The sequence below is a fragment of the Lactuca serriola genome, chromosome 1, assembly GCF_051521515.1.
Source record: "Lactuca serriola cultivar US96UC23 chromosome 1, Lser_US96UC23_V15, whole genome shotgun sequence".
Classification (NCBI taxonomy): Eukaryota; Viridiplantae; Streptophyta; class Magnoliopsida; order Asterales; family Asteraceae; genus Lactuca; species Lactuca serriola.
The window spans coordinates 206286965-206313335 of record NC_136408.1 but is presented as its reverse complement, the minus strand read 5'-3'; the positions used below and the strand labels follow the sequence as shown (position 1 = coordinate 206313335).

The 26371-nt window shown below is 44.8% G+C and overlaps 62 non-coding genes and 13 pseudogenes across 62 annotated transcripts; all 75 read right to left on the bottom strand.

Annotated features, from left to right (window-relative positions):
- Window positions 1-33: 33 nt before the first annotated feature.
- LOC145074288 (5S ribosomal RNA) lies at window positions 34-152 on the bottom strand. Its single transcript, XR_013691785.1, has one exon. It is a non-coding gene; the product is annotated as a 5S ribosomal RNA (ribosomal RNA).
- Window positions 153-383: 231 nt separating this feature from the next.
- Window positions 384-502, bottom strand: LOC145078786 (5S ribosomal RNA). Its single transcript, XR_013694318.1, has one exon. It is a non-coding gene; the product is annotated as a 5S ribosomal RNA (ribosomal RNA).
- Window positions 503-735: 233 nt separating this feature from the next.
- On the bottom strand, window positions 736-854 carry LOC145079388 (5S ribosomal RNA). The gene has a single exon (XR_013694904.1). It is a non-coding gene; the product is annotated as a 5S ribosomal RNA (ribosomal RNA).
- A 228-nt stretch (window positions 855-1082) lies between these two features.
- On the bottom strand, window positions 1083-1201 carry LOC145077078 (5S ribosomal RNA). Its single transcript, XR_013692939.1, has one exon. It is a non-coding gene; the product is annotated as a 5S ribosomal RNA (ribosomal RNA).
- A 245-nt stretch (window positions 1202-1446) lies between these two features.
- On the bottom strand, window positions 1447-1565 carry LOC145077192 (5S ribosomal RNA). The gene has a single exon (XR_013693010.1). It is a non-coding gene; the product is annotated as a 5S ribosomal RNA (ribosomal RNA).
- Window positions 1566-1797: 232 nt separating this feature from the next.
- Window positions 1798-1916, bottom strand: LOC145079556 (5S ribosomal RNA; annotated as a pseudogene).
- Window positions 1917-2147: 231 nt separating this feature from the next.
- LOC145080167 (5S ribosomal RNA) lies at window positions 2148-2266 on the bottom strand (annotated as a pseudogene).
- A 233-nt stretch (window positions 2267-2499) lies between these two features.
- Window positions 2500-2618, bottom strand: LOC145077015 (5S ribosomal RNA). Its single transcript, XR_013692910.1, has one exon. It is a non-coding gene; the product is annotated as a 5S ribosomal RNA (ribosomal RNA).
- A 239-nt stretch (window positions 2619-2857) lies between these two features.
- Window positions 2858-2976, bottom strand: LOC145079294 (5S ribosomal RNA). Its single transcript, XR_013694816.1, has one exon. It is a non-coding gene; the product is annotated as a 5S ribosomal RNA (ribosomal RNA).
- A 233-nt stretch (window positions 2977-3209) lies between these two features.
- LOC145077520 (5S ribosomal RNA) lies at window positions 3210-3328 on the bottom strand. Its single transcript, XR_013693267.1, has one exon. It is a non-coding gene; the product is annotated as a 5S ribosomal RNA (ribosomal RNA).
- Window positions 3329-3564: 236 nt separating this feature from the next.
- LOC145078701 (5S ribosomal RNA) lies at window positions 3565-3683 on the bottom strand. The gene has a single exon (XR_013694236.1). It is a non-coding gene; the product is annotated as a 5S ribosomal RNA (ribosomal RNA).
- A 232-nt stretch (window positions 3684-3915) lies between these two features.
- LOC145079510 (5S ribosomal RNA) lies at window positions 3916-4034 on the bottom strand. The gene has a single exon (XR_013695021.1). It is a non-coding gene; the product is annotated as a 5S ribosomal RNA (ribosomal RNA).
- A 242-nt stretch (window positions 4035-4276) lies between these two features.
- On the bottom strand, window positions 4277-4395 carry LOC145076788 (5S ribosomal RNA). The gene has a single exon (XR_013692807.1). It is a non-coding gene; the product is annotated as a 5S ribosomal RNA (ribosomal RNA).
- Window positions 4396-4628: 233 nt separating this feature from the next.
- Window positions 4629-4747, bottom strand: LOC145073244 (5S ribosomal RNA). The gene has a single exon (XR_013691301.1). It is a non-coding gene; the product is annotated as a 5S ribosomal RNA (ribosomal RNA).
- Window positions 4748-4979: 232 nt separating this feature from the next.
- Window positions 4980-5097, bottom strand: LOC145079636 (5S ribosomal RNA; annotated as a pseudogene).
- A 234-nt stretch (window positions 5098-5331) lies between these two features.
- Window positions 5332-5450, bottom strand: LOC145085466 (5S ribosomal RNA). Its single transcript, XR_013699864.1, has one exon. It is a non-coding gene; the product is annotated as a 5S ribosomal RNA (ribosomal RNA).
- Window positions 5451-5687: 237 nt separating this feature from the next.
- On the bottom strand, window positions 5688-5806 carry LOC145085515 (5S ribosomal RNA). Its single transcript, XR_013699913.1, has one exon. It is a non-coding gene; the product is annotated as a 5S ribosomal RNA (ribosomal RNA).
- A 235-nt stretch (window positions 5807-6041) lies between these two features.
- On the bottom strand, window positions 6042-6160 carry LOC145074780 (5S ribosomal RNA). Its single transcript, XR_013692113.1, has one exon. It is a non-coding gene; the product is annotated as a 5S ribosomal RNA (ribosomal RNA).
- Window positions 6161-6391: 231 nt separating this feature from the next.
- Window positions 6392-6510, bottom strand: LOC145078870 (5S ribosomal RNA). The gene has a single exon (XR_013694400.1). It is a non-coding gene; the product is annotated as a 5S ribosomal RNA (ribosomal RNA).
- A 232-nt stretch (window positions 6511-6742) lies between these two features.
- LOC145079610 (5S ribosomal RNA) lies at window positions 6743-6861 on the bottom strand (annotated as a pseudogene).
- Window positions 6862-7095: 234 nt separating this feature from the next.
- LOC145078102 (5S ribosomal RNA) lies at window positions 7096-7214 on the bottom strand. The gene has a single exon (XR_013693700.1). It is a non-coding gene; the product is annotated as a 5S ribosomal RNA (ribosomal RNA).
- Window positions 7215-7446: 232 nt separating this feature from the next.
- LOC145079447 (5S ribosomal RNA) lies at window positions 7447-7565 on the bottom strand. Its single transcript, XR_013694961.1, has one exon. It is a non-coding gene; the product is annotated as a 5S ribosomal RNA (ribosomal RNA).
- A 232-nt stretch (window positions 7566-7797) lies between these two features.
- On the bottom strand, window positions 7798-7916 carry LOC145078753 (5S ribosomal RNA). The gene has a single exon (XR_013694285.1). It is a non-coding gene; the product is annotated as a 5S ribosomal RNA (ribosomal RNA).
- Window positions 7917-8148: 232 nt separating this feature from the next.
- Window positions 8149-8267, bottom strand: LOC145079327 (5S ribosomal RNA). Its single transcript, XR_013694848.1, has one exon. It is a non-coding gene; the product is annotated as a 5S ribosomal RNA (ribosomal RNA).
- A 239-nt stretch (window positions 8268-8506) lies between these two features.
- On the bottom strand, window positions 8507-8625 carry LOC145085514 (5S ribosomal RNA). Its single transcript, XR_013699912.1, has one exon. It is a non-coding gene; the product is annotated as a 5S ribosomal RNA (ribosomal RNA).
- A 234-nt stretch (window positions 8626-8859) lies between these two features.
- Window positions 8860-8978, bottom strand: LOC145076449 (5S ribosomal RNA). The gene has a single exon (XR_013692678.1). It is a non-coding gene; the product is annotated as a 5S ribosomal RNA (ribosomal RNA).
- A 234-nt stretch (window positions 8979-9212) lies between these two features.
- LOC145078902 (5S ribosomal RNA) lies at window positions 9213-9331 on the bottom strand. Its single transcript, XR_013694430.1, has one exon. It is a non-coding gene; the product is annotated as a 5S ribosomal RNA (ribosomal RNA).
- A 236-nt stretch (window positions 9332-9567) lies between these two features.
- On the bottom strand, window positions 9568-9686 carry LOC145085513 (5S ribosomal RNA). Its single transcript, XR_013699911.1, has one exon. It is a non-coding gene; the product is annotated as a 5S ribosomal RNA (ribosomal RNA).
- Window positions 9687-9923: 237 nt separating this feature from the next.
- LOC145085692 (5S ribosomal RNA) lies at window positions 9924-10042 on the bottom strand. Its single transcript, XR_013700083.1, has one exon. It is a non-coding gene; the product is annotated as a 5S ribosomal RNA (ribosomal RNA).
- Window positions 10043-10274: 232 nt separating this feature from the next.
- On the bottom strand, window positions 10275-10393 carry LOC145079256 (5S ribosomal RNA). The gene has a single exon (XR_013694774.1). It is a non-coding gene; the product is annotated as a 5S ribosomal RNA (ribosomal RNA).
- A 233-nt stretch (window positions 10394-10626) lies between these two features.
- LOC145078619 (5S ribosomal RNA) lies at window positions 10627-10745 on the bottom strand. Its single transcript, XR_013694158.1, has one exon. It is a non-coding gene; the product is annotated as a 5S ribosomal RNA (ribosomal RNA).
- Window positions 10746-10977: 232 nt separating this feature from the next.
- On the bottom strand, window positions 10978-11096 carry LOC145079615 (5S ribosomal RNA; annotated as a pseudogene).
- A 237-nt stretch (window positions 11097-11333) lies between these two features.
- LOC145078598 (5S ribosomal RNA) lies at window positions 11334-11452 on the bottom strand. The gene has a single exon (XR_013694137.1). It is a non-coding gene; the product is annotated as a 5S ribosomal RNA (ribosomal RNA).
- A 230-nt stretch (window positions 11453-11682) lies between these two features.
- Window positions 11683-11801, bottom strand: LOC145079417 (5S ribosomal RNA). The gene has a single exon (XR_013694932.1). It is a non-coding gene; the product is annotated as a 5S ribosomal RNA (ribosomal RNA).
- Window positions 11802-12039: 238 nt separating this feature from the next.
- On the bottom strand, window positions 12040-12158 carry LOC145085512 (5S ribosomal RNA). The gene has a single exon (XR_013699910.1). It is a non-coding gene; the product is annotated as a 5S ribosomal RNA (ribosomal RNA).
- Window positions 12159-12400: 242 nt separating this feature from the next.
- Window positions 12401-12519, bottom strand: LOC145079211 (5S ribosomal RNA). Its single transcript, XR_013694730.1, has one exon. It is a non-coding gene; the product is annotated as a 5S ribosomal RNA (ribosomal RNA).
- A 232-nt stretch (window positions 12520-12751) lies between these two features.
- On the bottom strand, window positions 12752-12870 carry LOC145079111 (5S ribosomal RNA). Its single transcript, XR_013694635.1, has one exon. It is a non-coding gene; the product is annotated as a 5S ribosomal RNA (ribosomal RNA).
- Window positions 12871-13101: 231 nt separating this feature from the next.
- LOC145080120 (5S ribosomal RNA) lies at window positions 13102-13220 on the bottom strand (annotated as a pseudogene).
- Window positions 13221-13455: 235 nt separating this feature from the next.
- On the bottom strand, window positions 13456-13574 carry LOC145078754 (5S ribosomal RNA). The gene has a single exon (XR_013694286.1). It is a non-coding gene; the product is annotated as a 5S ribosomal RNA (ribosomal RNA).
- Window positions 13575-13822: 248 nt separating this feature from the next.
- Window positions 13823-13941, bottom strand: LOC145074766 (5S ribosomal RNA). The gene has a single exon (XR_013692107.1). It is a non-coding gene; the product is annotated as a 5S ribosomal RNA (ribosomal RNA).
- Window positions 13942-14174: 233 nt separating this feature from the next.
- Window positions 14175-14293, bottom strand: LOC145079387 (5S ribosomal RNA). The gene has a single exon (XR_013694903.1). It is a non-coding gene; the product is annotated as a 5S ribosomal RNA (ribosomal RNA).
- Window positions 14294-14529: 236 nt separating this feature from the next.
- LOC145076998 (5S ribosomal RNA) lies at window positions 14530-14648 on the bottom strand. The gene has a single exon (XR_013692905.1). It is a non-coding gene; the product is annotated as a 5S ribosomal RNA (ribosomal RNA).
- A 231-nt stretch (window positions 14649-14879) lies between these two features.
- On the bottom strand, window positions 14880-14998 carry LOC145079416 (5S ribosomal RNA). Its single transcript, XR_013694931.1, has one exon. It is a non-coding gene; the product is annotated as a 5S ribosomal RNA (ribosomal RNA).
- A 239-nt stretch (window positions 14999-15237) lies between these two features.
- Window positions 15238-15356, bottom strand: LOC145085511 (5S ribosomal RNA). Its single transcript, XR_013699909.1, has one exon. It is a non-coding gene; the product is annotated as a 5S ribosomal RNA (ribosomal RNA).
- A 242-nt stretch (window positions 15357-15598) lies between these two features.
- Window positions 15599-15717, bottom strand: LOC145079267 (5S ribosomal RNA). The gene has a single exon (XR_013694785.1). It is a non-coding gene; the product is annotated as a 5S ribosomal RNA (ribosomal RNA).
- A 231-nt stretch (window positions 15718-15948) lies between these two features.
- On the bottom strand, window positions 15949-16067 carry LOC145078785 (5S ribosomal RNA). The gene has a single exon (XR_013694317.1). It is a non-coding gene; the product is annotated as a 5S ribosomal RNA (ribosomal RNA).
- A 232-nt stretch (window positions 16068-16299) lies between these two features.
- Window positions 16300-16418, bottom strand: LOC145080340 (5S ribosomal RNA; annotated as a pseudogene).
- A 229-nt stretch (window positions 16419-16647) lies between these two features.
- On the bottom strand, window positions 16648-16766 carry LOC145078816 (5S ribosomal RNA). The gene has a single exon (XR_013694348.1). It is a non-coding gene; the product is annotated as a 5S ribosomal RNA (ribosomal RNA).
- Window positions 16767-17009: 243 nt separating this feature from the next.
- LOC145077880 (5S ribosomal RNA) lies at window positions 17010-17128 on the bottom strand. Its single transcript, XR_013693488.1, has one exon. It is a non-coding gene; the product is annotated as a 5S ribosomal RNA (ribosomal RNA).
- A 232-nt stretch (window positions 17129-17360) lies between these two features.
- Window positions 17361-17479, bottom strand: LOC145080196 (5S ribosomal RNA; annotated as a pseudogene).
- A 232-nt stretch (window positions 17480-17711) lies between these two features.
- On the bottom strand, window positions 17712-17830 carry LOC145078926 (5S ribosomal RNA). Its single transcript, XR_013694457.1, has one exon. It is a non-coding gene; the product is annotated as a 5S ribosomal RNA (ribosomal RNA).
- Window positions 17831-18062: 232 nt separating this feature from the next.
- Window positions 18063-18181, bottom strand: LOC145080015 (5S ribosomal RNA; annotated as a pseudogene).
- Window positions 18182-18425: 244 nt separating this feature from the next.
- On the bottom strand, window positions 18426-18544 carry LOC145074277 (5S ribosomal RNA). Its single transcript, XR_013691775.1, has one exon. It is a non-coding gene; the product is annotated as a 5S ribosomal RNA (ribosomal RNA).
- Window positions 18545-18776: 232 nt separating this feature from the next.
- Window positions 18777-18895, bottom strand: LOC145079069 (5S ribosomal RNA). The gene has a single exon (XR_013694594.1). It is a non-coding gene; the product is annotated as a 5S ribosomal RNA (ribosomal RNA).
- A 231-nt stretch (window positions 18896-19126) lies between these two features.
- Window positions 19127-19245, bottom strand: LOC145080419 (5S ribosomal RNA; annotated as a pseudogene).
- A 229-nt stretch (window positions 19246-19474) lies between these two features.
- LOC145079324 (5S ribosomal RNA) lies at window positions 19475-19593 on the bottom strand. The gene has a single exon (XR_013694845.1). It is a non-coding gene; the product is annotated as a 5S ribosomal RNA (ribosomal RNA).
- Window positions 19594-19834: 241 nt separating this feature from the next.
- LOC145074582 (5S ribosomal RNA) lies at window positions 19835-19953 on the bottom strand. The gene has a single exon (XR_013691921.1). It is a non-coding gene; the product is annotated as a 5S ribosomal RNA (ribosomal RNA).
- Window positions 19954-20185: 232 nt separating this feature from the next.
- On the bottom strand, window positions 20186-20304 carry LOC145079355 (5S ribosomal RNA). The gene has a single exon (XR_013694875.1). It is a non-coding gene; the product is annotated as a 5S ribosomal RNA (ribosomal RNA).
- A 232-nt stretch (window positions 20305-20536) lies between these two features.
- LOC145074405 (5S ribosomal RNA) lies at window positions 20537-20655 on the bottom strand. The gene has a single exon (XR_013691834.1). It is a non-coding gene; the product is annotated as a 5S ribosomal RNA (ribosomal RNA).
- A 236-nt stretch (window positions 20656-20891) lies between these two features.
- Window positions 20892-21010, bottom strand: LOC145076445 (5S ribosomal RNA). The gene has a single exon (XR_013692677.1). It is a non-coding gene; the product is annotated as a 5S ribosomal RNA (ribosomal RNA).
- A 231-nt stretch (window positions 21011-21241) lies between these two features.
- On the bottom strand, window positions 21242-21360 carry LOC145079263 (5S ribosomal RNA). The gene has a single exon (XR_013694780.1). It is a non-coding gene; the product is annotated as a 5S ribosomal RNA (ribosomal RNA).
- Window positions 21361-21591: 231 nt separating this feature from the next.
- On the bottom strand, window positions 21592-21710 carry LOC145079917 (5S ribosomal RNA; annotated as a pseudogene).
- Window positions 21711-21950: 240 nt separating this feature from the next.
- Window positions 21951-22069, bottom strand: LOC145077792 (5S ribosomal RNA). Its single transcript, XR_013693405.1, has one exon. It is a non-coding gene; the product is annotated as a 5S ribosomal RNA (ribosomal RNA).
- Window positions 22070-22299: 230 nt separating this feature from the next.
- On the bottom strand, window positions 22300-22418 carry LOC145078784 (5S ribosomal RNA). Its single transcript, XR_013694316.1, has one exon. It is a non-coding gene; the product is annotated as a 5S ribosomal RNA (ribosomal RNA).
- Window positions 22419-22649: 231 nt separating this feature from the next.
- LOC145078937 (5S ribosomal RNA) lies at window positions 22650-22768 on the bottom strand. Its single transcript, XR_013694468.1, has one exon. It is a non-coding gene; the product is annotated as a 5S ribosomal RNA (ribosomal RNA).
- A 233-nt stretch (window positions 22769-23001) lies between these two features.
- On the bottom strand, window positions 23002-23120 carry LOC145076991 (5S ribosomal RNA). Its single transcript, XR_013692902.1, has one exon. It is a non-coding gene; the product is annotated as a 5S ribosomal RNA (ribosomal RNA).
- Window positions 23121-23352: 232 nt separating this feature from the next.
- Window positions 23353-23471, bottom strand: LOC145079415 (5S ribosomal RNA). The gene has a single exon (XR_013694930.1). It is a non-coding gene; the product is annotated as a 5S ribosomal RNA (ribosomal RNA).
- Window positions 23472-23709: 238 nt separating this feature from the next.
- On the bottom strand, window positions 23710-23828 carry LOC145075132 (5S ribosomal RNA). The gene has a single exon (XR_013692350.1). It is a non-coding gene; the product is annotated as a 5S ribosomal RNA (ribosomal RNA).
- Window positions 23829-24066: 238 nt separating this feature from the next.
- LOC145073153 (5S ribosomal RNA) lies at window positions 24067-24185 on the bottom strand. Its single transcript, XR_013691260.1, has one exon. It is a non-coding gene; the product is annotated as a 5S ribosomal RNA (ribosomal RNA).
- Window positions 24186-24417: 232 nt separating this feature from the next.
- LOC145078783 (5S ribosomal RNA) lies at window positions 24418-24536 on the bottom strand. Its single transcript, XR_013694315.1, has one exon. It is a non-coding gene; the product is annotated as a 5S ribosomal RNA (ribosomal RNA).
- Window positions 24537-24767: 231 nt separating this feature from the next.
- Window positions 24768-24886, bottom strand: LOC145080474 (5S ribosomal RNA; annotated as a pseudogene).
- Window positions 24887-25121: 235 nt separating this feature from the next.
- On the bottom strand, window positions 25122-25240 carry LOC145079025 (5S ribosomal RNA). The gene has a single exon (XR_013694553.1). It is a non-coding gene; the product is annotated as a 5S ribosomal RNA (ribosomal RNA).
- Window positions 25241-25482: 242 nt separating this feature from the next.
- LOC145085788 (5S ribosomal RNA) lies at window positions 25483-25601 on the bottom strand. The gene has a single exon (XR_013700177.1). It is a non-coding gene; the product is annotated as a 5S ribosomal RNA (ribosomal RNA).
- Window positions 25602-25834: 233 nt separating this feature from the next.
- Window positions 25835-25953, bottom strand: LOC145080170 (5S ribosomal RNA; annotated as a pseudogene).
- A 234-nt stretch (window positions 25954-26187) lies between these two features.
- LOC145074134 (5S ribosomal RNA) lies at window positions 26188-26306 on the bottom strand. Its single transcript, XR_013691716.1, has one exon. It is a non-coding gene; the product is annotated as a 5S ribosomal RNA (ribosomal RNA).
- Window positions 26307-26371: the final 65 nt, after the last annotated feature.

Below are 26371 nucleotides of genomic sequence, written 5' to 3'. Positions count from 1 at the left end.
AAAAACGCAAACGGACAACGAAAAAGGGGGGGGGGGGTGCAACACGAGGACTTCCCAGGGGGTCATCCATCCTAGTACTACTCTCGCCCAAGCACGCTTAACTGCGGAGTTTTGATGGGATCCGGTGCATTAGTGCTGTTATGATCACACCCAAAATAATATCCATGTTTATTGCTTTTATGTGTTACAAGATGCAGAATCTCCTTTGTCTTTGTACGCGGGGCGTGGGATCCACGTGACCGATCGGCTCCGTTCCAAAAATACGAAAACCATCAACCATAAACTGGAAGGCACCCGAGCTTAGAAATATCCCGAAAGAAAAGAAAAAAACAAAAAAACAGCACGTATAATGTAAAAAAAAATGCAAACGGACAACGAAAAAGAGGGTGCAACACGAGCACTTCCAAGGGGGTCACCCATCCTTGTACTAATCTTGCCCAAGCACGCTTAACTGCGGAGTTCTGATGGGATTCGGTGCATTAGTGCTGGTATGATCGCACACGAAATACTATCCATGTTTATTGCTTTTATGTGTTACAAGACGCAGAACCTTCATTGTTTTGGTACGCGGGGGGTGGGATCCACGTGACCGATCGGCTCCGTTCCAAAAATACGAAAACCATCAACCATAAACCGGAAGGCACCCGAGCATAGAAATAGACAGAAAGAAAGGAAAAAAAAACCAAAAAACCGCACGTAAAATGTTAAAAAAAATGCAAACGGACAACGAAAAAGAGGGTGCAACACGAGCACTTCCCAAGGGGTCACCCATCCTTGTACAACTCTCGCCCAAGCACGCTTAACTGCGGAGTTCTGATGGGATTATGTGCATTAGTGCTGGTATGATCGCACACGAAATACTATCCATGTTTATTGCTTTTATGTGTTACAAGACGCATAACCTTCTTTGTTTTGGTACAGGGGGCGTGGGACCCATGTGACCGATCGGCTCAGTTCCAAAAATACGAAAACCATGAACCATGAACCGGAGGGCACCCGAGCATAGAAATAGCAAGAAAGAAAGGAAAAAAAACCGCACGTAAAATGTAAAAAAAAAAACGCAAACGGACAAACTAAAAAGGGGGGTGCAACACAAGGACTTCCCAGGGGGTCACCAATCCTAGTACTACTCTCGCCCAAGCACGCTTAACTGCGGAGGTTTGATGGGATCCGGTGCATTAGTGCTGGTATGATTGCTCCCGAAATACTATTCATGTTCATTGCTTTTATGTGTTACCAGAGGCGGCAGAACTTCCTTTATTTTGGTACGCGGGGCGTGGGACCTACGTGACTGATCGGCTCCGTTCCAAAAATACGAAAACCATCAACCATGAACCGGAGGGCACCCGAGCATAGAAATAGCAAGAAAGAAAGTAAAAAAAAACCAAAAAACCGCACGTAAAATGTAAAAAAAAAAAAAACGCAAACGGACAACGAAAAAGGGGGGGGGTGCAACACGAGGACTTCCCAGGGGGTCATCCATCCTAGTACTACTCTCGCCCAAGCACGCTTAACTTCGGAGTTTTGATGGGATCAGGTGCATTAGTGCTGTTATGATCACACCCAAGATAATATCCATGTTTATTACTTTTATGTGTTACAAGATGCAGAATCTCCTTTGTTTTTGTATGCGGGGCGTGGGATCCACGTGACCGATCGGCTCCGTTCCAAAAGTACGAAAACCATCAACCATAAACCGGAAGGCACCCTAGCTTAGAAATAGCCCGAAAGAAAAGAAAAAAACAAAAAAAACAGCACGTATAATGTAAAAAAAAATGCAAACGGACAACGAAAAAGAGGGTGCAACACGAGCACTTCCAAGGGGGTCACGCATCCTTGTACTAATCCTGCCCAAGCACGCTTAACTGCGGAGTTCTGATGGGATTCGGTGCATTAGTGCTGGTATGATCGCACACGAAATACTATCCATGTTTATTGCTTTTATGTGTTACAAGACGCAGAACCTTCTTTGTTTTGGTACGCGGGGCGTGGAATCCAGGTGACCGATCGGCTCCGTTCCAAAAATACGAATAGCATCAACCATAAACCGGAAGGCACCCGAGCATAGAAATAGCAAGAAAGAAAGGATAAAAAACGAAAAAACCGCACGTAAAATGTAAAAAAAATGCAAACGGACAACGAAAAAGAGGGTGCAACATGAACACATCCCAGGGGGTCACCCATCCTTGTACTACTCTCGCCCAAGCACGCTTAACTGCGGAGTTCTGATGAGATTCGGTGCATTAGTGCTGGTATGATAGCACACGAAATACTATCCATGTTTATTGCTTTTATGTGTTACAAGACGCAGATCCTAGTTTGTTTTGGTACGCGGGGCGTGGGACCCATGTGACCGATCGGCTCCGTTCCAAAAATACGAAAACCATCAACCATGAACCGGAGGGCACCCGAGCATAGAAATAGCGAGAAAGAAAGGAAAAAAACAAAAATACCGCACGTAAAATGTAAAAAGAAAACGCAAACGGACAACAAAAAAGGGGGGTGCAACACGACGATTTCCCAGGGGGTCACCAATCCTAGTACTACTCTCGCCCAAGCACGCTTAACTGCGGAGTTCTGATGGGATCCGGTGCATTAGTGCTGTTATGATCACACCCAAAATAATATCCATGTTTATTGCTTTTATGTGTTACAAGACGCATAATCTCCTTTGTTTTTGTACGCGGGGCGTGGGATCCATGTGACCGATCGGCTCCGTTCCAAAAATACGAAAACCATCAACCATAAACCGGAAGGCACCCGAGCATAGAAATAGCCAGAAAGAAAGGAAAAAAAAAAACAAAAAACCGCACATAAAATGTAAAAAAAAAAAAAATGCAAACGGACAACGAAAAATAGGGTGCAATACGAGGACTTGCCAGGGGGTCACCCATCCCTGTACTACTCTCGCCCAAGCACGCTTAACTTCGGAGTTCTGATCGGATTCGATGCATTAGTGCTAGTATGATCGCACCCGAAATACTATCCATGTTTATTGCTTTTATGTTTTAGCAGACGCAGAACCTCCTTTGTTTTGGTACCCGGGGCGTGGGACCTACGTGACTGATCGGCTCCGTTCCAAAAATACGAAAACCATCAACCATGAACCGGAGGGCACCCGAGCATAGAAATAGCAAGAAAGAAAGGAAAAAAACCAAAAAACTGCACGTAAAATGTAAAAAGAAAATGCAAACGGACAACGAAAAAGGGGGGTGCAACACGACGATTTCCTAGGGGGTCACCAATCCTAGTACTACTCTCGCCCAAGCACGCTTAACTGCGGAGTTCTGATGGGATCCGGTGCATTAGTGCTGGTATGATCGCTCTCGAAATACTATTCATGTTCATTGCTTTTATGTGTTACCAGAGGCAGAACTTCCTTTATTTTGGTACGCGGGGCGTGGGACCTACGTGACTGATCGGCTCCGTTCCAAAAATACGAAAACCATCAACCATGAACCGGAGGGCACCCGAGCATAGAAATAGCAAGAAAGAAAGGAAAAAAAACCAAAAAACCGAACGTAAAATGTAAAAAAAAAAAACGCAAACGGACAACGAAAAAGGGGGGTGCAACACGAGGACTTCCCAGGGGGTCACCCATCCTAGTACTACTCTCGCCCAATCACGCTTAACTGCGGAGTTTTGATGGGATCCGGTGCATTAGTGCTGTTATGATCACACCTAAAATAATATCCATGTTTATTGCTTTTATGTGTTACAAGATGCAGAATCTCCTTTGTTTTTGTACGCGGGGCGTGGGATCCACGTGACCGATCGGCTCCGTTCCAAAAATACGAAAACCATCAACCATAAACTGGAAGGCACCCGAGCTTAGAAATAGCCCGAAAGAAAAGAAAAAAACAAAAAAACAGCACGTATAATGTAAAAAAAAAATGCAAACGGACAACGAAAAAGAGGGTGCAACACGAGCACTTCCAAGGGGGTCACCCATCCTTGTACTAATCTTGCCAGAGCACGCTTAACTGCGGAGTTCTGATGGGATTCGGTGCATTAGTGCTGGTATGATCGCACACGAAATACTATCCATGTTTATTGCTTTTATGTGTTACAAGACGCAGAACCTTTTTTGTTTTGGTACGCGGGGCGTGGGACCCATTAGACCGATCGGCTCCGTTCCAAAAATACGAAAACCATGGACCATGAACCGGAGGGCACCCGAGCATAGAAATAGCAAGAAAGAACGAAAAAAAAAAACAAAAAACCGCACGTAAAATGTAAAAAAAAAAAAAAAACGCAAACGGACAAACTAAAAAGGGGGGTGCAACACGAGGACTTCCCAGGGGGTCACCCGTCCTTGTACTACTCTCGCCCAAGCACGCTTAACTGCGGAGTTCTGATGGGATTCGGTGCATTAGTGCCGGTATGATAGCACACGAAATACTATCCATGTTTATTGCTTTTATGTGTTACAAGATGCAGAGCCTACTTTGTTTTGGTACGCGGGGCGTGGGACCCATGTGACCGATCGGCTCCGTTCCAAAAATACAAAAACCATCAGCCATGAACCGGAGGGCACCCGAGCATAGAAATAGCAAGAAAGAATGGAAAAAAACCAAAAAACCGCACGTAAAATGTAAAAAGAAAACGCAAACGGACAACGAAAAAAGGGGGTGCAACACGAGGATTTCCCAGGGGGTCACCAATCCTAGTACTACTCTCGCCCAAGCACGCTTAACTGCGGAGTTCTGATGGGATCCGGTGCATTAGTGCTGTTATGATCACACCCAAAATAATATCCATGTTTATTGCTTTTATGTGTTACAAGACGCATAATCTCCTTTGTTTTTGTACGCGGGGCGTGGGATCCATGTGACCGATCGGCTCCGTTCCAAAAATACGAAAACGATCAACCATAAACCGGAAGGCACCCGAGCTTAGAAATAGCCAGAAAGAAAGGAAAAAAAACAAAAAACCGCACGTAAAGTGTAAAAAAAAAATGCAAACGGACAACGAAAAATAGTGTGCAACACGAGGATTTCCCAGGGGTCACCCATCCTTGTACTACTCTCGCCCAAGCACGCTTAACTTCGGAGTTCTGATCGGATTCGATGCATTGGTGCTAGTATGATCGCACCCGAAATACTATCCATGTTTATTGCTTTTATGTTTTACCAGACGCAGAACCTCATTTGTTTTGGTACGCGGGGCGTGGGACCTACGTGACTGATCGGCTCCGTTCCAAAAATACGAAAACCATCAGCCATGAACCGGAGGGCACCCGAGCATAGAAATAGCAAGAAAGAAAGGAAAAAAAAACAAAAAACCGCACGTAAAATGTAAAAAAAAACGCAAACGGACAAACTAAAAAGGGGGGTGCAACACGAGGACTTCCCAGGGGGTCACCAATCCTAGTACTACTCTCGCCCAAGCACGCTTAACTGCGGAGGTCTGATGGGATCCGGTGCATTAGTGCTGGTATGATCGCACACGAAATGCTATCCATGTTTATTGCTTTTATGTGTTACAAGACGCAGAACCTTCTTTGTTTTGGTACCCGGGGCGTGGGACCCATGTGACCGATCGGCTCCGTTCCAAAAATACGAAAACCATCAGCCATGAACCGGAGGGCACCCGAGCATAGAAATAGCAAGAAAGAAAGGAAAAAAAAAACAAAAAACCGCACGTAAAATGTAAAAAAAAAAACGCAAACGGACAAACTAAAAAGGGGGGTGCAACACGAGGACTTCCCAGGGGGTCACCAATCCTAGTACTACTCTCGCCCAAGCACGCTTAACTGCGGAGGTCTGATGGGATCCGGTGCATTAGTGCTGGTATGATCGCTCCCGAAATACTATTCATGTTCATTGCTTTTATGTGTTACCAGAGGCAGAACTTCCTTTATTTTGGTACGCGGGGCGTGGGACCTACGTGACTGATCGGCTCCGTTCCAAAAATACAAAAACCATCAACCATGAACCGGAGGGCACCCGAGCATAGAAATAGCAAGAAAGAAAGGAAAAAAAACCAAAAAACCGCACGTAAAATGTAAAAAAAAAAACGCAAACCGACAACGAAAAAGGTGGGTGCAACACGAGGACTTCCCAGGGGGTCACCCATCCTAGTACTACTCTCGCCCAAGCACGCTTAACTGCGGAGTTTTGATGGGATCCGGTGCATTAGTGCTGTAATGATCACACCCAAAATAATATCCATGTTTATTGCTTTTATGTGTTACAAGATGCACAATCTCCTTTGTTTTTGTACGCGGGGCGTGGGATCCACGTGACCGATCGGCTCCGTTCCAAAAATACGAAAACCATCAACCATAAACCGGAAGGCACCCGAGCATAGAAATAGCCAGAAAGAAAGGAAAAAAAACAAAAAAACAGCACGTATAATGTAAAAAAAATGCAAACGGACAACGAAAAAGAGGGTGCAACACGAGCATTTCCAAGGGGGTCACCCATCCTTGTACTAATCTTGCCCAAGCACGCTTAACTGCGGAGTTCTGATGGGATTCGGTGCATTAGTGCTGGTATGATCGCACACGAAATACTATCCATGTTTATTGCTTTTATGTGTTACAAGACGCAAAACCTTCTTTGTTTTGGTACGCGGGGCGTGGGATCCATGTGACCGATCGGCTCCGTTCCAAAAATACGAAAACCATCAACCATAAACCGGAAGGCACCCGAGCATAGAAATAGCAAGAAAGAAAGGAAAAAAAACTAAAAAACTGCACGTAAAATGTAAAAAAAAATGCAAACGGACAACGAAAAAGAGGGTGCAACACGAGCACATCCCAGGGGGTCACCAATCCTTGTACTACTCTCGCCCAAGCACGCTTAACTGCGGAGTTCTGATGGGATTCGGTGCATTAGTGCTGGTATGATAGCACACGAAATACTATTCATGTTCATTGCTTTTATGTGTTACCAGAGGCATAACTTCCTTTATTTTGGTACGCGGGGCGTGGGACCTACGTGACTGATCGGCTCCGTTCCAAAAATACGAAAACCATCAACCATGAACCGGAGGGCACCCGAGCATAGAAATAGCAAAAAAGAAAGGAAAAAAAACCAAAAAACCGCACGTAAAATGTAAAAAAAAAACGCAAACGGACAACGAAAAAGGGGGGTGCAACACGAGGACTTCCCATGGGGTCACCCATCCTAGAACTACTCTCGCCCAAGCACGCTTAACTGCGGAGTTTTGATGGGATCCGGTACATTAGTGCTGTTATGATCACACCCAAAATAATATCCATGTTTATTGCTTTTATGTGTTACAAGACGCATAATCTCCTTTGTTTTTGTACGCGGGGCATGGGATCCATGTGACCAATCGGCTCCGTTCCAAAAATACGAAAACCATCAACCATAATCCGGAAGGCACCCGAGCATAGAAATAGCCAGAAAGAAAGGAAAAAAAAACAAAAAACCGCACGTAAAGTGTAAAAAAAAATGCAAACGGACAACGAAAAATAGTGTGCAACACGAGGACTTCCCAGGGGGTCACCCATCCTTGTACTACTCTCGCCCAAGAACGCTTAGCTTCGGAGTTCTGATCGGATTCGATGCATTAGTGCTAGTATGATCGCACCCGAAATACTATCCATGTTTATTGCTTTTATGTTTTACCAGACGCAGAACCTCATTTGTTTTGGTACGCGGGGCGTGGGACCTACGTGACTGATCGGCTCCGTTCCAAAAATACGAAAACCATCAACCATGAACCGGAGGGCACCCGAGCATAGAAATAGCAAGAAAGAATGGAAAAAAACCAAAAAACCGCACGTAAAATGTAAAAAAAAAGGCAAACGGACAACGAAAAAGGAGGGTGCAAAACGAGGACTTCCCAGGGGGTCACCAATCCAAGTATTACTCTCGCCCAAGCACGCTTAACTGCGGAGTTCTGATGGGATCCGGTGCATTAGTGCTGTTATGATCACACCCAAAATAATATCCATGTTTATTGCTTTTATGTGTTACAAGACGCATAATCTCCTTTGTTTTTGTACGCGGGGCGTGGGATCCACGTGACCGATCGGCTCCGTTCCAAAAATACGAAAACCATCAACCATAAACCGGAAGGCACCCGAGCATAGAAATAGCCAGAAAGAAATGAAAAAAACAAAAAAACAACACGTAAAATATAAAAAAAAAATGCAAACGGACAACGAAAATGAGGGTGCAACACGAGCACTTCCCAGGGGGTCACCCATCCTTGTAGTACTCTTGCCCAAGCATGCTTAACTACGGAGTTCTGATGGGATTCGGTGCATTAGTGCTGGTATGATCGCACACGAAATACTATCCATGTTTATTGCTTTTATGTGTTACAAGACGCAGAACCTTCTTTGTTTTGGTACGCGGGGCGTGGGACCCATGTGACCGATCGGCTCCGTTCCAAAAATACAAAAACCATGAACCATGAACCGGAGGGCACCCGAGCATAGAAATAGCAAGAAAGAAAGGAAAAAAAAAACAAAAAACTGCACGTAAAATATAAAAAAAAAAAAACGCAAACAGACAAACTAAAAAGGGGGGTGCAACACGAGGACTTCCCAGGGGGTCACCAATCCTAGTACTACTCTCGCCCAAGCACGCTTAACTGCGGAGGTCTGATGGGATCCGGTGCATTAGTGCTGGTATGATCGCTCCCAAAATACTATTCATGTTCATTGCTTTTATGTGTTACCAGAGGCAGAACTTCCTTTATTTTGGTACGCGGGGCGTGGGACCTACGTGACTGATCGGCTCCGTTCCAAAAATACGAAAACCATCAACCATGAACCGGAGGGCACCCGAGCATAGAAATAGCAAGAAAGAAAGGAAAAAAAACCAAAAAACCGCACGTAAAATGTAAAAAAAAAACGCAAACGGACAACGAAAAAGGTGGGTGCAACACGAGGACTTCCCAGGGGGTCACCCATCCTAGTACTACTCTCGCCCAAGCACGCTTAACTGCGGAGTTTTGATGGGATCCGGTGCATTAGTGCTGTTATGATCACACCGAAAATAATATCCATGTTTATTGCTTTTATGTGTTACAAGATGCACAATCTCCTTTGTTTTTGTACGCGGGGCGTGGGATCCACGTGACCGATCGGTTCCGTTCCAAAAATACGAAAACCATCAACCATAAACCGGAAGGCACCCGAGCATAGAAATAGCCAGAAAGAAAGGAAAAAAACAAACAAAACAGCACGTATAATGTAAAAAAAAAAATGCAAACGGACAACGAAAAAGAGGGTGCAACACGAGCACTTCCAAGGGGGTCACCCATCCTTGTACTAATCTTGCCCAAGCACGCTTAACTGCGGAGTTCTGATGGGATTCGGTGCATTAGTGCAGGTATGATCGCACACGAAATACTATCCATGTTTATTGCTTTTATGTGTTACAAGACGCAGAACCTTCTTTGTTTTGGTATGCGGGGCGTGGGACCCATGTGACCGATCGACTCCGTTCCAAAAATACGAAAACCATGAACCATGAACCGGAGGGCACCCGAGCATAGAAATAGCAAGAAAGAAAGGAAAAAAAACAAAAAACCGCACGTAAAATGTAAAAAAAAAAACGCAAACGGACAAACTAAAAAGGGGGGGTGCAACACGAGGACTTCCCAGGGGGTCACCAATCCTAGTACTACTCTCGCCCAAGCACGCTTAACTGCGGAGGTCTGATGGGATCCGGTGCATTAGTGCTGGTATGATCGCTCCCGAAATACTATTCATGTTCATTGCTTTTATGTGTTACCAGAGGCAGAACTTCCTTTATTTTGGTACGCGGGGCGTGGGACCTACGTGACTGATCGGCTCCGTTCCAAAAATACGAAAACCATCAACCATGAACCGGAGGGCACCCGAGCATAGAAATAGCAAGAAATAAAGGAAAAAAAACCAAAAAACCGCACGTTAAATGTAAAAAAACAAAAACGCAAACGGACAACGAAAAAGGGGGGTGCAACACGAGGACTTCCCAGGGGGTCACCCATCCTAGTACTACTCTCGCCCAAGCACGCTTAACTGCGGAGTTTTGATGGGATCCGGTGCATTAGTGCTGTTATGATCACACCCAAAATAATATCCATGTTTATTGCTTTTATGTGTTACAAGATGCAGAATCTCCTTTGTTTTTGTACGCGGGGCGTGGGATCCACGTGACCGATCGGCTCCGTTCCAAAAATTCGAAAACCATCAACCATAAATCGGAAGGCACCCGAGCATAGAAATAGCAAGAAAGAAAGGATAAAAAACCAAAAAACCGCACGTAAAATGTCAAAAAAAATGCAAACGGACAACGAAAAAGAGGGTGCAACACGAGCACATCCCAGGGGGTCACCCATCCTTGTACTACTCTCGCCCAAGCACGCTTAACTGCGGAGTTCTGATGGGATTCAGTGCATTAGTGCCGGTATGATAGCACACAAAATACTATCCATGTTTATTGCTTTTATGTGTTACAAGACGCAGAGCCTACTTTGTTTTGGTACGCGGGGCGTGGGACCCATGTGACCGATCGGCTCCGTTCCAAAAATACGAAAACCATCAGCCATGAACCGGAGGGCACCCGAGCATAGAAATAGCAAGAAAGAATGGAAAAAAACCAAAAAACCGCACGTAAAATGTAAAAAGAAAACGCAAACGGACAACGAAAAAGGGGGGTGCAACACAAGGATTTCCCAGGGGGTCACCAATCCTAGTACTACTCTCGCCCAAGCACGCTTAACTGCGGAGTTCTGATGGGATCCGGTGCATTACTGCTGTTATGATCACACCCAAAATAATATCCATGTTTATTGCTTTTATGTGTTACAAGACGCATAATCTCCTTTGTTTTTGTACGCGGGGCATGGGATCCATGTGACCGATCGGCTCCGTTCCAAAAATACGAAAACCATCAACCATAAACCGGAAGGCACCCGAGCATAGAAATAGCCAGAAAGAAAGGAAAAAAAAACAAAAAACCGCACGTAAAGTGTAAAAAAAAATGCAAACGGACAACGAAAAATAGTGTGCAACACGAGGACTTCCCAGGGGGTCACCCATCCTTGTACTACTCTCGCCCAAGAACGCTTTACTTCGGAGTTCTGATCGGATTCGATGCATTAGTGCCAGTATGATCGCACCCGAAATACTATCCATGTTTATTGCTTTTATGTTTTACCAGACGCAGAACCTCATTTGTTTTGGTACGCGGGGCGTGGGACCTACGTGACTGATCGGCTCCGTTCCAAAAATACGAAAACCATCAACCATGAACCGGAGGGCACCCGAGCATAGAAATAGCAAGAAAGAATGGAAAAAAACCAAAAAACCGCACGTAAAATGTAAAAAAAAAAAAAAGGCAAACGGACAACGAAAAAGGAGGGTGCAAAACGAGGACTTCCCAGGGCGTCACCAATCCAAGTACTACTCTCACCCAAGCACACTTAACTGCGGAGTTCTGATGGGATCCGGTGCATTAGTGCTGTTATGATCACACCCAAAATAATATCCATGTTTATTGCTTTTATGTGTTACGAGACGCATAATCTCCTTTGTTTTTGTACGCGGGGCGTGGGATCCACGTGACCGATCGGCTCCGTTCCAAAAATACGAAAACCATCAACCATAAACCGGAAGGCACCCGAGCATAGAAATAGCCAGAAAGAAATGAAAAAAACAAAAAAACAACACGTAAAATATAAAAAAAATGCAAACGGACAACGAAAATGAGGGTGCAACACGAGCACTTCCCAGGGGGTCACCCATCCTTGTAGTACTCTTGCCCAAGCATGCTTAACTACGGAGTTCTGATGGGATTCGGTGCATTAGTGCAGGTATGATCGCACACGAAATACTATCCATGTTTATTGCTTTTATGTGTTACAAGACGCAGAACCTTCTTTGTTTTGGTATGCGGGGCGTGGGACCCATGTGACCGATCGACTCCGTTCCAAAAATACGAAAACCATGAACCATGAACCGGAGGGCACCCGAGCATAGAAATAGCAAGAAAGAAAGGAAAAAAAAAACAAAAAACCGCACGTAAAATGTAAAAAAAAAACGCAAACGGACAAACTAAAAAGGGGGGGGTGCAACACGAGGACTTCCCAGGGGGTCACCAATCCTAGTACTACTCTCGCCCAAGCACGCTTAACTGCGGAGGTCTGATGGGATCCGGTGCATTAGTGCTGGTATGATCGCTCCCGAAATACTATTCATGTTCATTGCTTTTATGTGTTACCAGAGGCAGAACTTCCTTTATTTTGGTACGCGGGGCGTGGGACCTACGTGACTGATCGGCTCCGTTCCAAAAATACAAAAACCATCAACCATGAACCGGAGGGCACCCGAGCATAGAAATAGCAAGAAAGAAAGGAAAAAAAACCAAAAACCGCAGGTAAAATGTAAAAAAAAAAAAAAAAAAACGCAAACGGACAACGAAAAAGGTGGGTGCAACACGAGGACTTCCCAGGGGGTCACCCATCCTAGTACTACTCTCGCCCAAGCACGCTTAACTGCGGAGTTTTGATGGGATCGGGTGCATTAGTGATGTTATGATCACACCCAAAATAATATCCATGTTTATTGCTTTTATGTGTTACAAGATGCACAATCTCCTTTGTTTTTGTACGCGGGGCGTGGGATCCACGTGACCGATCGGCTCTGTTCCAAAAATACGAAAACCATCAACCATAAACCGGAAGGCACCCGAGCATAGAAATAGCCAGAAAGAAAGGAAAAAAACAAAAAAACAGCACGTATAATGTAAAAAAAAAATGCAAACGGACAACGAAAAAGAGGGTGCAACACGAGCACTTCCAAGGGGGTCACCCATCCTTGTACTAATCTTGCCCAAGCACGCTTAACTGCAGAGTTCTGATGGGATTCGGTGCATTAGTGCTGGTATGATCGCACACGAAATACTATCCATGTTTATTGCTTTTATGTGTTACAAGACGCAGAACCTTCTTTGTTTTGGTACGCGGGGCATGGGATCCACGTGACCGATCGGCTCCGTTCCAAAAATACGAAAACCATCAACCATAAACCGGAAGGCACCCGAGCATAGAAATAGCAAGAAAGAAAGGATAAAAAACTTAAAAACCGCACGTAAAATGTAAAAAAAATGCAAACGGACAACGAAAAAGAGGGTGCAACACGAGCACATCCCAGGGAGTCACCCATCGTTGTACTACTCTCGCCCAAGCACGCTTAACTGCGGAGTTTTGATGGGATTCGGTGCATTAGTGCTGGTATGATAGCACACGAAATACTATCCATGTTTATTGCTTTTATGTGTTACAAGACGCAGAGCCTACTTTGTTTTGGTACGCGGGGCGTGGGACCCATGTGACCGATCGGCTCCGTTCCAAAAATATGAAAACCATGAACCATGAACCATGAACCGGAGGGCACCCGAGCATAGAAATAGCAAGAAAGAAAGGAAAAAAAAACGCACGTAAAATGTAAAAAAAAAAACGCAAACGGACAAACTAAAAAGGGGGGTGCAACAAGAGGACTTCCCAGGGTGTCACCAATCCTAGTACTACTCTCGCCCAAGCACACTTAACTACGGAGGTTTGATGGGATCCGGTGCATTAGTGCTGGTATGATTGCTCCCGAAATACTATTCATGTTCATTGCTTTTATGTGTTACCAGAGGCAGAACTTCCTTTATTTTGGTTCGCGGGGCGTGGGACCTACGTGACTGATCGGCTCCGTTCGAAAAATACGAAAACCATCAACCATGAACCGGAGGGCACCCGAGCATAGAAATAGCAAGAAAGAAAGGAAAAAAAAAAAACCAAAAAACCGCACGTAAAATGTAAAAAAAAAAAAAACGCAAACGGACAACGAAAAAGGAGGGGGGGGGTGCAACACGAGGACTTCCCAGGGGGTCACCCATCTTAGTACTACTCTCGCCCAAGCACGCTTAACTGCGGAGTTTTGATGGGATCCGGTGCATTAGTGCTGTTTTGATCACACCCAAAATAATATCCATGTTTATTGCTTTTATGTGTTACAAGATGCAGAATCTCCTTTGTTTTTGTACGCGGGGCGTGGGATCCATGTGACCGATCGGCTCCGTTCCAAAAATACGAAAACCATCAACCATAAACCGGAAGGCACCCGAGCATAGAAATAGCCAGAAAGAAAGGAAAAAAAACAAAAAACCGCACGTAAAGTGTAAAAAAAAAAATGCAAACGGACAACGAAAAATAGTGTGCAACACGAGGACTTCCCAGGGGGTCACCCATCCTTGTACTACTCTCGCCCAAGAACGCTTAACTTCGGAGTTCTGATCGGATTCGATGCGTTAGTGCTAGTATGATCGCACCCGAAATACTATCCATGTTTATTGCTTTTATGTTTTACCAGACGCAGAACCTCATTTGTTTTGGTACGCGGGGCGTGGGACCTACGTGACTGATCGGCTCCGTTCCAAAAATACGAAAACCATCAACCATGAACCGGAGGGCACCCGAGCATAGAAATAGCAAGAAAGAATGAAAAAAAACCAAAAAACCGCACGTAAAATGTAAAAAAAAAAAAAGGCAAACGGACAACGAAAAAGGAGGGTGCAAAACGAGGACTTCCCAGGGCGTCACCAATCCAAGTACTACTCTCACCCAAGCACGCTTAACTGCGGAGTTCTGATGGGATCCGGTGCATTAGTGCTGTTATGATCACACCCAAAATAATATCCATGTTTATTGCTTTTATGTGTTACAAGACGCATAATCTCCTTTGTTTTTGTACGCGGGGCATGGGATCCACGTGACCGATCGGCTCCGTTCCAAAAATACGAAAACCATCACCCATAAACCAGAAGGCACCCGAGCATAGAAATAGCCAGAAAAAAATGAAAAACACAAAAAAACAACACGTAAAATATAAAAAAAAATGCAAACGGACAACGAAAATGAGGGTGCAACACGAGCACTTCCCAGGGGGTCACCCATCCTTGTAGTACTCTTGCCCAAGCATGCTTAACTACGGAGTTCTGATGGGATTCGGTGCATTAGTGCAGGTATGATCGCACACGAAATACCATCCATGTTTATTGCTTTTATGTGTTACAAGACGCAGAACCTTCTTTGTTTTGGTATGCGGGGCGTGGGACCCATGTGACCGATCGACTCCGTTCCAAAAATACGAAAACCATGAACCATGAACCGGAGGGCACCCGAGCATAGAAATAGCAAGAAAGAAAGGAAAAAAAAAACAATAAACCGCACGTAAAATGTAAAAAAAAAAAACGCAAACGGACAAACTAAAAAGGGGGGGTGCAACACGAGGACTTCCCAGGGGGTCACCAATCCTAGTACTACTCTCGCCCAAGCACGCTTAACTGCGGAGGTCTGATGGGATCCGGTGCATTAGTGCTGGTATGATCGCTCCCGAAATACTATTCATGTTCATTCCTTTTATGTGTTACCAGAGGCAGAACTTCCTTTATTTTGGTACGCGGGGCGTGGGACCTACGTGACTGATCGGCTCCGTTCCAAAAATACAAAAACCATCAACCATGAACCGGAGGGCACCCGAGCATAGAAATAGCAAGAAAGAAAGGAAAAAAAAACAAAAACCGCACGTAAAATGTAAAAAAAAAAAAAAAAAAACGCAAACGGACAACGAAAAAGGTGGGTGCAACACGAGGACTTCCCAGGGGGTCACCCATCCTAGTACTACTCTCGCCCAAGCACGCTTAACTGCGGAGTTTTGATGGGATCCGGTGCATTAGTGATGTTATGATCAAACCCAAAATAATATCCATGTTTATTGCTTTTATGTGTTACAAGATGCACAATCTCCTTTGTTTTTGTACGCGGGGCGTGGGATCCACGTGACCGATCGGCTCTGTTCCAAAAATACGAAAACCATCAACCATAAACCGGAAGGCACCCGAGCATAGAAATAGCCAGAAAGAAAGGAAAAAAACAAAAAAACAGCACGTATAATGTAAAAAAAAATGCAAACGGACAACGAAAAAGAGGGTGCAACACGAGCACTTCCAAGGGGGTCACCCATCCTTGTACTAATCTTGCCCAAGCACGCTTAACTGCGGAGTTCTGATGGGATTCGGTGCATTAGTGCTGGTATGATCGCACACGAAATACTATCCATGTTTATTGCTTTTATGTGTTACAAGACGCAGAACCTTCTTTGTTTTGGTACGCGGGGCGTGGGATCCACGTGACCGATCGGCTCCGTTCCAAAAATACGAAAACCATCAACCATAAACCGGAAGGCACCCGAGCATAGAAATAGCAAGAAAGAAAGGATAAAAAAACTTAAAAACCGCACGTAAAATGTAAAAAAAATGCAAACGGACAACGAAAAAGAGGGTGCAACACGAGCACATCCCAGGGAGTCACCCATCGTTGTACTACTCTCGCCCAAGCACGCTTAACTGCGGAGTTTTGATGTGATTCGGTGCATTAGTGCTGGTATGATAGCACACGAAATACTATCCATGTTTATTGCTTTTATGTGTTACAAGACGCAGAGCCTACTTTGTTTTGGTACGCGGGGCGTGGGACCCATGTGACCGATCGGCTCCGTTCCTAAAATATGAAAACCATGAACCATGAACCGGAGGGCACCCGAGCATAGAAATAGCAAGAAAGAAAGGAAAAAAAACCGCACGTAAAATGTAAAAAAAAAAAACGCAAACGGACAAACTAAAAAGGGGGGTGCAACAAGAGGACTTCCCAGGGTGTCACCAATCCTAGTACTACTCTCGCCCAAGCACGCTTAACTACGGAGGTTTGATGGGATCCGGTGCATTAGTGCTGGTATAATTGCTCCCGAAATACTATTCATGTTCATTGCTTTTATGTGTTACCAGAGGCAGAACTTCCTTTATTTTGGTACGCGGGGCGTGGGACCTACGTGACTGATCGGCTCCGTTCCAAAAATACGAAAACCATCAACCATGAACCGGAGGGCACCCGAGCATTGAAATAGCAAGAAAGAAAGGAAAAAAAAAACCAAAAAACCGCACGTAAAATGTAAAAAAAAAAAAACGCAAACGGACAACGAAAAAGGGGGGGGTGTGCAACACGTGGACTTCCCAGGGGGTCACCCATCCTAGTACTACTCTCGCCCAAGCACGCTTAATTGCGGAGTTTTGATGGGATCCGGTGCATTAGTGCTGTTATGATCACACCCAAAATAATATCCATGTTTATTGCTTTTATGTGTTACAAGATGAAGAATCTCCTTTGTTTTTGTACGCGGGGCGTGGGATCCATGTGACCGATCGGCTCCGTTCCAAAAATACGAAAACCATCAACCATAAACCGGAAGGCACCCGAGCATAGAAATAGCCAGAAAGAAAGGAAAAAAAAACAAAAAACCGCACGTAAAGTGTAAAAAAAAATGCAAACGGACAACGAAAAATAGTGTGCAACAGGAGGACTTCCCAGGGGGTCACCCATCCTTGTACTACTCTCGCCCAAGAACGCTTAACTTCGGAGTTCTGATCGGATTCGATGCATTAGTGCTAGTATGATCGCACCCGAAATACTATCCATGTTTATTGCTTTTATGTTTTACCAGACGCAGAACCTCATTTGTTTTGGTACGCGGGGCGTGGGACCTACGTGACTGATCGGCTCCGTTCCAAAAATACGAAAACCATCAACCATGAACCGGAGGGCACCCGAGCATAGAAATAGCAAGAAAGAAAGGAAAAAAAACAAAAAACTGCACGTAAAATGTAAAAAAAACGCAAACGGACAAACTAAAAAGGGGGGTGCAACACGAGGACTTCCCAGGGGGTCACCAATCCTAGTACTACTCTCGCCCAAGCATGCTTAACTGCGGACGTCTGATGGGATCCAGTGCATTAGTGCTGGTATGATCGCTCCCGAAATACTATTCATGTTCATTGCTTTTATGTGTTACCAGAGGCAGAACTTCCTTTATTTTGGTACGCGGGGCGTGGGACCTACGTGACTGATCGGCTCCGTTCCAAAAATACGAAAACCATCAACCATAAACCGGAAGGCACCCGAGCATAGAAATAGCCAGAAAGAAATGAAAAAAACAAAAAAACAATACGTAAAACATAAAAAAAAAATGCAAACGGACAACGAAAATGAGGGTGCAACACGAGCACTTCCCAGGGGGTCACCCATCCTTGTAGTACTTTTGCCCAAGCATGCTTAACTACGGAGTTCTGATGGGATTCGGTGCATTAGTGCAGGTATGATCGCACACGAAATACTATCCATGTTTATTGCTTTATGTGTTACAAGACGCAGAACCTTCTTTGTTTTGGTATGCGGGGCGTGGGACCCATGTGACCGATCGACTCCGTTCCAAAAATACGAAAACCATGAACTATGAACCGGAGGACACCCGAGCATAGAAATAGCAAGAAAGAAAGGAAAAAAAACCAAAAAACCGCACGTAAAATGTAAAAAAAAAAAAAAAAAAAAACGCAAACGGACAACGAAAAAGGTGGGTGCAACACGAGGACTTCCCAGGGGGTCACCCATTCTAGTACTACTCTCGCCCAAGCACGCTTAACTGCGGAGTTTTGATGGGATCCGGTGCATTAGTGCTGTTATGATCACACCCAAAATAATATCCATATTTATTGCTTTTATGTGTTACAAGATGCACAATCTCCTTTGTTTTTGTACGCGGGGCGTGGGATCTACATGACCGATCGGCTCTGTTCCAAAAATACGAAAACCATCAACCATAAACCGGAAGGCACTCGAGCATAGAAATAGCCAGAAAGAAAGGAAAAAAACAAAAAAACAGCACGCATAATGTAAAAAAAAAATGTAAACGGACAACGAAAAAGAGGGTGCAACACGAGCACTTCCAAGGGGGTCACCCATCCTTGTACTAATCTTGCCCAAGCACGCTTAACTGCGGAGTTCTGATGGGATTCGGTGCATTAGTGCTGGTATGAGCGCACACGAAATACTATCCATGTTTATTGCTTTTATGTGTTACAAGACGCAGAACCTTCTTTGTTTTGGTACGCGGGGTGTGGGATCCACGTGACCGATCGGCTCCGTTCCAAAAATACGAAAACCATCAACCATAAACCGGAAGGCACCCGAGCATAGAAATAGCAAGAAAGAAAGGATAAAAAACTAAAAAACCGCACGTAAAATGTAAAAAAAATGCAAACGGACAACGAAAAAGAGGGTGCAACACGAGCACATCCCAGGGAGTCACCCATCGTTGTACTACTCTCGCCCAAGCACGCTTAACTGCGGTGTTTTGATGGGATTCGGTGCATTAGTGCTGGTATGATAGCACACGAAATACTATCCACGTTTATTGCTTTTATGTGTTACAAGACGCAGAGCCTACTTTGTTTTGGTACGCGGGGCGTGGGACCCATGTGACCGATCGGCTCCGTTCCAAAAATATGAAAACCATGAACCATGAACCGGAGGGCACCCGAGCATAGAAATAGCAAGAAAGAAAGGAAAAAAAACCGCACGTAAAATGTAAAAAAAAAAACGCAAACGGACAAACTAAAAAGGGGGGGTGCAACAAGAGGACTTCCCAGGGTGTCACCAATCCTAGTGCTACTCTCGCCCAAGCACGCTTAACTACGGAGGTTTGATGGGATCCGGTGCATTAGTGCTGGTATGATTGCTCCCGAAATACTATTCATGTTCATTGCTTTTATGTGTTACCAGAGGCAGAACTTCCTTTATTTTGGTACGCGGGGCGTGGGACCTACGTGACTGATCGGCTCCGTTCCAAAAATACGAAAACCATCAACTATGAACCGGAGGGCACCCGAGCATTGAAATAGCAAGAAAGAAAGGAAAAAAAAAACCAAAAAACCGCACGTAAAATGTAAAAAAAAAAAAACGCAAACGGACAACGAAAAAGGGGGGGGTGCAACACGAGGACTTCCCAGGGGGTCACCCATCCTAGTACTACTCTCGCCCAAGCACGCTTAACTGCGGAGTTTTGATGGGATCCGATGCATTAGTGCTGTTATGATCACACCCAAAATAATATCCATGTTTATTGCTTTTATGTGTTACAAGATGAAGAATCTCCTTTGTTTTTGTACGCGGGGCGTGGGATCCATGTGACCGATCGGCTCCGTTCCAAAAATACGAAAACCATCAACCATAAACCGGAAGGCACCCGAGCATAGAAATAGCCAGAAAGAAAGGAAAAAAAAACAAAAAACCGCACGTAAAGTGTAAAAAAAAATGCAAACGGACAACGAAAAATAGTGTGCAACACGAGGACTTCCCAGGGGGTCACCCATCCTTGTACTACTCTCGCCCAAGAACGCTTAACTTCGGAGTTCTGATCGGATTCGATGCATTAGTGCTAGTATGATCGCACCCGAAATACTATCCATGTTTATTGCTTTTATGTTTTACCAGACGCAGAACCTCATTTGTTTTGGTACGCGGGGCGTGGGATCTACGTGCCTGATCGACTCCGTTCCAAAAATACGAAAACCATCAACCATGAACCGGAGGGCACCCGAGCATAGAAATAGCAAGAAAGAAAGGAAAAAAAACAAAAAACTGCACGTAAAATGTAAAAAAAACGCAAACGGACAAACTAAAAAGGAGGGTGCAACACGAGGACTTCCCAGGGGGTCACCAATCCTAGTACTACTCTCGCCCAAGCATGCTTAACTGCGGAGGTCTGATGGGATCCGGTGCATTAGTGCTGGTATGATCGCTCCCGAAATACTATTCATGTTCATTGCTTTTATGTGTTACCAGAGGCAGAACTTCCTTTATTTTGGTACGCGGGGCGTGGGACCTACGTGACTGATCGGCTCCGTTCCAAAAATACGAAAACCATCAACCATGAACCGGAGGGCACCCGAGCATAGAAATAGCAAGAAAGAAAGGAAAAAAAAAACCAAAAAACCGCACGTAAAATGTAAAAAAAAAACGCAAACGGACAACGAAAAAGGTGGGTGCAACACGAGGACTTCCCAGGGGGTCACCCATCCTAGTACTACTCTCGCCCAAGCACGCTTAACTGCGGAGTTTTGATGGGATCCGGTGCATTAGTGCTGTTATGATCACACCGAAAATAATATCCATGTTTGTTGCTTTTATGTGTTACAAGATGCACAATTTCCTTTGTTTTTGTACGCGGGGCGTGGGATCCACGTGACCGATCGGCTCCGTTCCAAAAATACGAAAACCATCAACCATAAACCGGAAGGCACTAGAGCATAGAAATAGCCAGAAAGAAAGGAAAAAAACAAAAAAACAGCACGTATAATGTAAAAAAAAATGCAAACGGACAACGAAAAAGACGGTGCAACACGAGCACTTCCAAGGGGGTCACCCATCCTTGTACTAATCTTGCCCAAGCACGCTTAACTGCGGAGTTCTGATGGGATTCGGTGCATTAGTGCTGGTATGATCGCACACGAAATACTATCCATGTTTATTGCTTTTATGTGTTACAAGACGCAAAACCTTCTTTGTTTTGGTACGCGGGGCGTGGGATCCACGTGACCGATCGGCTCCGTTCCAAAAATACGAAAACCATCAACCATAAACCGGAAGACACCCGAGCATAGAAATAGCAAGAAAGAAAGGATAAAAAACTAAAAAACCGCACGTAAAATGTAAAAAAAATGCAAACGGACAACGAAAAAGAGGGTGCAACACGAGCACATCCTAGGGGGTCACCCATCCTTGTACTACTCTCGCCCAAGCACGCTTTACTACGGAGTTCTGATGGGATTCGGTGCATTAGTGCTGGTATAATAGCACACGAAATACTATTCATGTTCTTTGCTTTTATGTGTTACCAGAGGCAGAACTTTCTTTATTTTGGTACGCGGGGCGTGGGATCTACGTGACTGATCGGCTCCGTTCCAAAAATACGAAAACCATCAACCATGAACCGGAGGGCACCCGAGCATAGAAATAGCAAGAAAGAAAGGAATAAAAAACCAAAAAACTGAACGTAAAATGTAAAAAAAAAAAAAAACGCAAACGGACAACGAAAAAGGTGGGTGCAACACGAGGACTTCCCAGGGGGTCACCCATCCTAGTACTAGTCTCGCCCAAGCACGCTTAACTGCGGAGTTTTGATGGGATCCGGTGCATTAGTGCTGTTATGATCACACCGAAAATAATATCCATGTTTATTGCTTTTATGTGTTACAAGATGCACAATCTCCTTTGTTTTTGTACGCGGGGCGTGGGATCCACGTGACCGATCGGCTCCGTTCCAAAAATACGAAAACCATCAACCATAAACCGGAAGGCACCCGAGCATAGAAATAGCCAGAAAGAAAGGAAAAAATCAAAAAAACAGCACGTATAATGTAAAAAAAATGCAAACGGACAACGAAAAAGAGGGTGCAACACGAGCACTTCCAAGGGGGTCACCCATCCTTGTACTAATCTTGCCCAAGCACGCTTAACTGCGGAGTTCTGATGGGATTCGGTGCATTAGTGCTGGTATGATCGCACACGAAATACTATCCATGTTTATTGCTTTTGTGTGTTACAAGACGCAAAACCTTCTTTGTTTTGGTACGCGGGGCGTGGGATCCACGTGACCGATCGGCTCCGTTCCAAAAATACGAAAACCATCAACCATAAACCGGAAGGCACCCGAGCATAGAAATAGCAAGAAAGAAAGGATAAAAAACTAAAAAACCGCACGTAAAATGTAAAAAAAATGCAAACGGACATCGAAAAAGAGGGTGCAACACGAGCACATCCCAGGGGGTCACCCATCCTTGTACTACTCTCGCCCAAGCACGCTTAACTGCGGAGTTCTGATGGGATTCGGTGCATTAGTGCTGGTATGATAGCACACGAAATACTATTCATGTTCATTGCTTTTATGTGTTACCAGAGGCAGAACTTCCTTTATTTTGGTACGCGGGGCGTGGGACCTACGTGACTGATCGGCTCCGTTCCAAAAATACGAAAACCATCAACCATGAACCGGAGGGCACCCGAGCATAGAAATAGCAAGAAAGAATGGAAAAAAACCAAAAAACCGCACGTAAAATGTAAAAAAAAAAGGCAAACGGACAACGAAAAAGGAGGGTGCAAAACGAGGACTTCCCAGGGCGTCACCAATCCAAGTACTACTCTCACCCAAGCACGCTTAACTGCGGAGTTCTGATGGGATCCGGTGCATTAGTGCTGTTATGATCACACCCAAAATAATATCCATGTTTATTGCTTTTATGTGTTACAAGACGCATAATCTCCTTTGTTTTTGTACGCGGGGCGTGGGATCCACGTGACCGATCGGCTCCGTTCCAAAAATACGAAAACCATCAACCATAAACCGGAAGGCACCCGAGCATAGAAATAGCCAGAAAGAAATGAAAAAAACAAAAAAACAACACGTAAAATATAAAAAAAAAATGCAAACGGATAACGAAAATGAGGGTGCAACACGAGCACTTCCCAGGGGGTCACCCATCCTTGTAGTACTCTTGCCCAAGCATGCTTAACTACGGAGTTCTGATGGGATTCGGTGCATTAGTGCAGGTATGATCGCACACGAAATACTATCCATGTTTATTGCTTTTATGTGTTACAAGACGCAGAACCTTCTTTGTTTTGGTATGCGGGGCGTGGGACCCATGTGACCGATCGACTCCGTTCCAAAAATACGAAAACAATGAACCATGAACCGGAGGGCACCCGAGCATAGAAATAGCAAGAAAGAAAGGAAAAAAAAAACAAAAAACCGCACGTAAAATGTAAAAAAAAAACGCAAACGGACAAACTAAAAAGGGGGGGGTGCAACATGAGGACTTCCCAGGGGGTCACCAATCCTAGTACTACTCTCGCCCAAGCACGCTTAACTGCGGAGGTCTGATGGGATCCGGTGCATTAGTGCTGGTATGATCGCTCCCGAAATACTATTCATGTTCATTGCTTTTATGTGTTACCAGAGGCAGAACTTCCTTTATTTTGGTACGCGGGGCGTGGGACCTACGTGACTGATCGGCTCCGTTCCAAAAATACAAAAACCATCAACCATGAACCGGAGGGCACCCGAGCATAGAAATAGCAAGAAAGAAAGGAAAAAAAACCAAAAAACCGCACGTAAAATGTAAAAAAAAAAAAAACGCAAACGGACAACGAAAAAGGTGGGTGCAACACGAGGACTTCCCAGGGGGTCACCCATCCTAGTACTACTCTCGCCCAAGCACGCTTAACTGCGGAGTTTTGATGGGATCCGGTGCATTAGTGCTGTTATGATCACACCCAAAATAATATCCATGTTTATTGCTTTTATGTGTTACAAGATGCACAATCTCCTTTGTTTTTGTACGCGGGGCGTGGGATCCACGTGACCGATCGGCTCTGTTCCAAAAATACGAAAACCATCAACCATAAACCGGAAGGCACCCGAGCATAGAAATAGCCAGAAAGAAAGGAAAAAAACAAAAAAACAGCACGTATAATGTAAAAAAAAAATGCAAACGGACAACGAAAAAGAGGGTGCAACACGAGCACTTCCAAGGGGGTCACCCATCCTTGTACTAATCTTGCCCAAGCACGCTTAACTGCGGAGTTCTGATGGGATTCGGTGCATTAGTGCTGGTATGATCGCACACGAAATACTATCCATGTTTATTGCTTTTATGTGTTACAAGACGCAGAACCTTCTTTGTTTTGGTACGCGGGGCGTGGGATCCACGTGACCGATAGGCTCCGTTCCAAAAATACGAAAACCATCAACCATAAACCGGAAGGCACCCGAGCATAGAAATAGCAAGAAAGAAAGGATAAAAAACTAAAAAACCGCACGTAAAATGTAAAAAAAATGCAAACGGACAACGAAAAAGAGGGTGCAACACGAGCACATCCCAGGGAGTCACCCATCGTTGTACTACTCTCGCCCAAGCACGCTTAACTGCGGAGTTTTGATAGGATTCGGTGCATTAGTGTTGGTATGATAGCACACGAAATACTATCCATGTTTATTGCTTTTATGTGTTACAAGACGCAGAGCCTACTTTGTATTGGTACGCGGGGCGTGGGACCCATGTGACCGATCGGCTCCGTTCTAAAAATATGAAAACCATGAACCATGAACCGGAGGGCACCCGAGCATAGAAATAGCAAGAAAGAAAGGAAAAAAAAAACCGCACGTAAAATGTAAAAAAAAAAAACGCAAACAGACAAACTAAAAAGGGGGGGGGGTGCAACAAGAGGACTTCCCAGGGTGTCACCAATCCTAGTACTACTCTCGCCCAAGCACGCTTAACTACGGAGGATTGATGGGATCCGGTGCATTAGTGCTGGTATGATTGCTCCCGAAATACTATTCATGTTCATTGCTTTTATGTGTTACCAGAGGCAGAACTTCCTTTATTTTGGTACGCGGGGCGTGGGACCTACGTGACTGATCGGCTCCGTTCCAAAAATACGAAAACCATCAACTATGAACCGGAGGGCACCCGAGCATTGAAATAGCAAGAAAGAAAGGAAAAAAAAAACCAAAAAACCGCACGTAAAATGTAAAAAAAAAAACGCAAACGGACAACGAAAAAGGGGGGGGGGGTGCAACACGAGGACTTCCCACGGGGTCACCCATCCTAGTACTACTCTCGCCCAAGCACGCTTAACTGCGGAGTTTTGATGGGATCCGGTGCATTAGTGCTGTTATGATCACACCCAAAATAATATCCATGTTTATTGCTTTTATGTGTTACAAGATGAAGAATCTCCTTTGTTTTTGTACGCGGGGCGTGGGATCCATGTGACCGATCGGCTCCGTTCCAAAAATACGAAAACCATCAACCATAAACCGGAAGGCACCCGAGCATAGAAATAGCCAGAAAGAAAGGAAAAAAAAAACAAAAAACCGCACGTAAAGTGTAAAAAAAAATGCAAACGGACAACGAAAAATAGTGTGCAACACGAGGACTTCCCAGGGGGTCACCCATCCTTGTACTACTCTCGCCCAAGAACGCTTAACTTCGGAGTTCTGATCGTATTCGATGCATTAGTGCTAGTATGATCGCACCCGAAATACTATCCATGTTTATTGCTTTTATGTTTTACCAGACGCAGAACCTCATTTGTTTTGGTACGCGGGGCGTGGGACCTACGTGACTGATCGGCTCCGTTCCAAAAATACGAAAACCATCAACCATGAACCGGAGGGCACCCGAGCATAGAAATAGCAAGAAAGAAAGGAAAAAAAAACAAAAAACTGCACGTAAAATGTAAAAAAAACGCAAACGGACAAACTAAAAAGGGGGGGTGCAACACGAGGACTTCCCAGGGGGTCACCAATCCTAGTACTACTCTCGCCCAAGCATGCTTAACTGCGGAGGTCTGATGGGATCCGGTGCATTAGTGCTGGTATGATCGCTCCCGAAATACTATTCATGTTCATTGCTTTTATGTGTTACCAGAGGCAGAACTTCCTTTATTTTGGTAC